This window comes from Hipposideros armiger, unplaced genomic scaffold (genome assembly GCF_001890085.2).
Source record: "Hipposideros armiger isolate ML-2016 unplaced genomic scaffold, ASM189008v1 scaffold_127, whole genome shotgun sequence".
In the NCBI taxonomy this organism is placed as follows: Eukaryota; Metazoa; Chordata; class Mammalia; order Chiroptera; family Hipposideridae; genus Hipposideros; species Hipposideros armiger.
In genome coordinates this window covers 3,493,303-3,499,400 of record NW_017731477.1, presented here as the reverse complement: position 1 = coordinate 3,499,400, position 6,098 = coordinate 3,493,303, and the positions used below count along the sequence as shown (strand labels likewise).

General features: G+C 37.2%; 1 long non-coding RNA gene across 1 annotated transcript in view; it reads right to left on the bottom strand.

Annotated features, from left to right (window-relative positions):
- Positions 1-888: 888 nt before the first annotated feature.
- The window catches only part of LOC109386019 (uncharacterized), a 12,014-nt gene continuing 6,804 nt past the window's right edge, over positions 889-6,098 (bottom strand). The window contains exons 2-3 of the long non-coding RNA XR_002124711.1: positions 3,536-3,574; positions 889-1,080 (exon numbers count right to left, since the gene is read on the bottom strand). This is a non-coding gene — a long non-coding RNA (uncharacterized LOC109386019). The remainder of the gene's footprint in view (positions 1,081-3,535; positions 3,575-6,098) is intronic.

The following is a 6,098-nucleotide window of genomic DNA, read 5'->3' as shown; positions in this document are numbered from 1 at the left end:
CACCTGATCTGGCCCCTAATGACTTCTTTCTTTACCCAAAGATAAAGGAAATATTGAAAGGAAGACATTTTGATGACATTCAGGACATCAAGGATAGTACCACAACAGCTCTGATGGCATTCCAGAAAAAGAGTTCCAAAATTGAAAGGACTACGTGCTGGCATTGGTGCATAGCTTTCCAAGGAGAGTACTTCAAAGGTGACCATAGTGATATTCAGCAATGAGGTATGTAGCACTTTTTCTAGGGTGAGTTCGTGAACTTAATTGTCAGAGCGTATGTGTGTGTGTGTGTGTGTGTGTGTGTGTGTGTGTGTAAAATACCATATACCCTTTTTTCTCCCCTGTATGAAACTGTGGGGCTTTGTTAGGAATAATCCACTCTTCCCTTTTTCTACTCTGAATGTGATTTAAGTAAAGACATGGGTAATAATCTTCTTGCTTAATATTGATGTGTATCAACATGTTAAAGGAATAATAAATTCTGGTAGAAATCAGAGTAAAGCGAACCATAACCTATTTACTCAGACTCTATAACCATATATTCACTCATTCTTGATTTGTTCTACAAATACATGGAGTACCTTTTGTATGCCAGTCAATGGCTGGAGATACAACCAAATATGGACTGGAAAGCCCCCCACCCCATCTCCTGAAAGTCTTACTCTACTGCGTTTATAGACAGATAAACAACTACAGTGCTGTCTGACAAATGTGTAAATATGATAAGTGATGAGGAAATATAGGAAGGGATCCCCAACTCAGAGGGAGAGGTAGGACTCAGACCTGAAGAATGAGTAAGAATTCACCAGGCAAAGAGGAGGGAAAGTGTCTTACAAACAAAGAGAAGGAGATTAGGACAAAGTGTTTGGTAATATCCCGATAGTNATCTCTCTCATCAGACAAGAGAAAGCCAAAGCCAGTATTCAGAATGGAAAACTGAACTAGAAGTGGGCTCTTGATAAGCATACTTCATGACTACCTGCTTTATATCTACCGATAGGATGAATTCTTGGCATGTTCTTGTGTTTCTTTGTTAATTATGCTTGTTTTCCAGGGTTTCTGTGTCTTCTTTTTGTTAACCTTTCGAAAAGAGAAACAAAGATTTCATTTTTTATCCCAAGATTTGTTTTCCAATTTTCTGCTGCATTATACGCATGGATAAAATCTTGAAGGTTTAAATTAAAAGTTATAAATATAGTGGGGAATCTTTTCAGAAATCTATTAGCCTGCATCAGTATTTTTTTTCTGTGGAAAGATGACTATGCCAGTTTGGCACACTTTGTTTTATGTCACCAATTTTGCTGAAAGAATGGGAACTACTTTCAAATCTGTAAATAGCTCTTAACATTTTGTTGTACTGCACTCATTTCTTATGGCTGTCATTGCCTGGGTTGGGTTTAATTTCTAAATTGTTGAAATGTTCTAAGGCTATTAAAAGTGATGTATTTTGCACTTAGATGTGCATTATCTATTAATGATGAAGCATTTTACTTACTTTGGGCATATTTAATTAGTTCAGTCATGGAAAATACTTTCTGCATTTTTAGATTTTTTTCAAACATCATTTTATTATTTCTGTCTTTAGCATTTTATCAAATTATTGCCTTTTTATTTGATAGTATGGCTCAAGACAGATCTTATAGAGCTCCTTAACAGATGAATTCCTCCTAAAAATGCATGTTATAGATGATTATTAAGGCTAATAGGAGGAATCAATTAAGAAAAAGCTGTAACACTGCTATCTCTCTCTGTTTCCCTTGCTATTTTTCTATGAAAAATATATTATTTCTATTTGCAAAACATGCCCTGAGTTCAAAACCCAACATCATCAGTACCAAAGTCTTATGTAATATGTATTTGTCATACTCCTAAGGTAGGTCTCTTCTTGATGAGACTAAAACTACAAAAAACAAAACAAAACCCATCAGTATTCATATTTTACTCAGAGTTTACACCCATGCTTGCTTAGTCAACATTTTGAGTGCTTGANTTATTAAAAATGCAAAGCCAGAAGGAAAACGTCTACACTGCAATGTCCATTCCTTTCATGACTCTCCAATCATTAATCTCAATTCTTAAATATCCTTATCCTGGATGTAATCAAATGTTTACATTTTCTAGCATCACCTGGGCTCCAGGGACCTGCTGGAAAACCATTCAACCCTGTGTAATTGGAGCCATCACAAATACATGATTAAAGAACCTGTAGGTACCAGGCACTGTGCAAGGCAGAGGGTATAAACAGTGAACAAAACTGTCAGGGTCCTTGCCCTTGGGAACTGGAAGGGAGTAGAGGTAAAGAACAGGAAAGCATATAGTATGTGAAGTGACTCTGTAGGGTGTGTCTTTCCTCTTTGATCGCAGATCTAGCATAGTGTTCACATATAGTAAGTCACTCAATCAAAAACCATTTAGTCAGTACTTGCTGTGGGCCAGGCTCTATTTTAATTTTTAATTTAATTTAATTTAATTTAATTTTTTTAATTGGGGAATTGGGGGAGGGGAACAGTGTTGGGGAATTGGGGAAGGGGACCAGCCAAGTTGTTTTTCTTCAATCTTAGTTGTGGAGGGCGCCTGTCACCATCTGGCTGCCCATCGGCAGCTTGTGGCCTCTAAGCTCAAGGTGCTGTGTTCAATCTTAGCTGCGGGTGGGTGTAGCCACCATCCCATGTGGGAGTCGAACCAGCAGCCTTGTTGTTAACAGCTTATGCTCTATCCACTGAGCCATCGGGGTGTCAGCTCAGCTCAAGTTGCAGAGTTCAGTCTTAGTGTGGATGGGTGTAGCCCACCATCGAATAGGCAGTCTCACGTGCTCTCACCAGCTGGGCCATCCTGCCATCTGGCCCATGTAGAAATTGAACCGGCAGCCCTGTTGCTCAGAGCTCACGCTCTTAAGCTAACTCTTAATCAACTGAGCCACTCGGCCAGCCTCAGGCTCTGTTTTAGGCTCTGGAAATACATCGGTGAACAAGGCAGATAAGGAAGGCTCTGCCCTCTTAGAACTTATATTGTAGCAGTTGTAGAATGGCAAGTAAACAGGTCTTCAAAAGAGAAATAAATATACATGGTAATTTCAGATAGTGATAAGTGCTATGAAAGAAAGAAAGGACAGTGCAGGGTGGGGGGCATTTTAGAAAGGCCACTTTGCGGAGATGACCGTTGCGCTAAGACCAGGTGGAACCTACAAGTATTGTGAAGAGCTTTCTAGGCAGAGGAAACAGCAAGTGCAAAGTCCCTGGAGTGGGGATATTTTGGTGTGTTCAATGAAAATGAAGCCCAGCATGACTTGGAGCATGATTAGTGAGGGTGGGGAGAGATAAGGTGTGGTTGGGGAGGGAAGCAGGCTTCAGATCACCCCGGGCCTTTAGGCCATTGTAAGGTGTTTGGCTTTATGCTTAGAATAAGCAATCCAGGTGAGAAATGATGGAGGAATAAATGCAGGCTTGCAAGCATTGTGGAAACATTTTATGTGGTGACTCAGTACATAAACACATGTTCATAAACAAAAATTTCATGGGACAATACCTGTACATACCATGAGAGATGCACTCTTGAGCTGTTCTATTCGTGTTTACTGTAAAAGAACAAATAGTGGTTGTTACCATTTAACTGATTTCATAACTCAACCAATGGGTTGCAACTCACAGTTTGTAAAATGCTTGTTCAGACTAAAGTGCTGATGGTAGAGATGGAGAGAAATGAACAGATTCGGGGTATATTTTAGAAGTAGAGTTGACAGTGGTTGTTGATGAATTTGTGAGTAGGTAAGGGAAAAAGCCAGNATGAAATTGAAAAGTCCATATAATTGTTGACATAATCAGTTATACTTCATAGAACACTATGTATTTATATGTTTTGGATTCCATAAGAAGCAAACTCATATAATTTTATCAGAAATGTGTCAGAGCGTTTCTTAACAGGTAAGAACCAGTACAGCAGTGAGACCCCCTCCTGTGTGGAGAAGCCTGGGGTGCACACACACCTTCCTAGCCATAACCACAGCTGGTTGACAACAGACACACGAAAGCTACTGAGACAGAGTCCTGATTCAAATTACATGTGATATGTGTTAGAACAATGAAAAGCCAGCAGGACCTTGTGTTGGAGGAGACACCATGACTGATTTTCCCTTAAAAGCCATGATGCTACCCCCTCAATGTAGAAGTTATCCCTCTGAATCCTTCCAACCTTTCCATCTCTTCCTCCTAATACCCTGAACCCTTCTTCAATACCTCCCTCCCTTATGCCATCACCTTTCTATGTCAATTTTTGAGGCCTCCTCATACCTATAAGCTTCCCCGTCTGTTGTGGCAAATTTAAAAGTTTACAAGTAGGTTCTTTCATGGAAAAAAAGCATTGAAGTAAGTTTAAATAGCTATCAAACCATAATTTAGTAAGAGGCTTCAGGAAGCCATTTAGCATTTAATAATACTTGTTTACAACATGAAACAAAGCTAATAATGCTATAGTTTTATTGAGAAACACCTGCAGTTTTTCTTTTCTCTTAAACTGGTTTAACAATAAGAACTTTATAACATGTTTCATCTGGGGATTCACTGTAGCTGTATAAGTTATCTAAATGTTTTTGCTTAGAACCCATGACAGGAAGAGGAGGAACTGAGGTGGCTGTATGTTATGAGGATGTTACAAGGAGCGGGTGCGGGTAGCGTTATTGGGCCCTGCTCTTTAATCAAGCCAACTTAGTTATGGTCACATTTCTTTTAAAAACAAGCTTGCCAGCAAATGGCTTATTCAGGGTGTTTTCTGAAGTACAACACCTGTGGACTTGAGCCCTAGGCCTTTCTAGCCCAGACCTCAAACTGCCTCTACTAACTTTGATAGTAGATCATACCTTTATTGGAAGGTACTTTGGATAGTAGGGAAGACCTGAAGGCAGCTGCTAAAGATTGGTGTGTTTTCATTGAAAATGTTTATACTGATTTCCTCTAAGGAGTAGACAGTTTTGATACCAGGCCCTATATTTAAGACTAAAACCAATGAAACATATTTCTAAACCTTAAAAAAAGAAATATAATACCTCTGGATAAAAACTTGTTAATATCATCCATATATTTATTTTTTTATATCTTTATATAATTTTTTCTGTAATTAAATGTGCATTAAGGTGTTTGCTACTTCATGGTTAATGAAACCCAAAAATAACTGTAAATAAAATATGCTATATATGTTCATTTCTTGGTTGGTTGGCTTCTAGTATGCTTATGTCTACTTTCAAGAAATTATTTCACGGACAATATTCTGTTACTAATTTGTAACTAGGATGAGTTACAAGATTTTTCAGTAATTATCAGAATTTATAATAACTTTCAGACATAGATTTAATTTGAAAAAGTTACTTGAAAACTGCAGTAAATGCAATAGCTAGAGTGAGATATACACAATGTTTTTTCCTGAGAATATATAACATTAATATTTAATTGTCATAAAGATTTTGGAAGGCTTTCAAAGTATACTTAACATTTTGAGAACATGCTTTCTAATTTATTTCCAGAAGGCTGAAGATTTTTTTTTTCTTTACAAAATGTGAGCCTTGGTAGTTTACAAATCAGCGTTACTCAGATTTATTAACAATTAAAATAGCACTTTAGTATTCTTTATTTTGGTTTCTGGTTGTGCTTTATGTGGAGGGATTAATAAATATCTTTAAGTAATTCCCTTAATATTTTGAAATGTTATATACTTTATTTGTATGTGTGCCATTTTAAAGTATATGCAAGTTCTAAGCAATAATCTGCATGTTATACAAGATTGGCATTACTTTGACAAGAGTTTAATTTAATATTAGGAATGTGTATAAATTAAATATCCTATATATAAATCACCCCTCCCCCCAATGACAACCTTGGGATTTTCTTGTTTTAGGACATGCATGTGATGCAAAACTTTGTATTTTGTGAAAAAAAAAAATAAAGTCACAATTATTTAGTGCAAAAATTTGAGTCTGCAAGGTGTACCCTTGAATAGTAATTAATGAATAGATTGATGACAAAAATTACTTTGCTCAAATCAGATCACGTCCATAGCACCTGAATCCTAAAGTTAATATTTACCCTTCAAGATGCTTTGGAGCTTGTTTG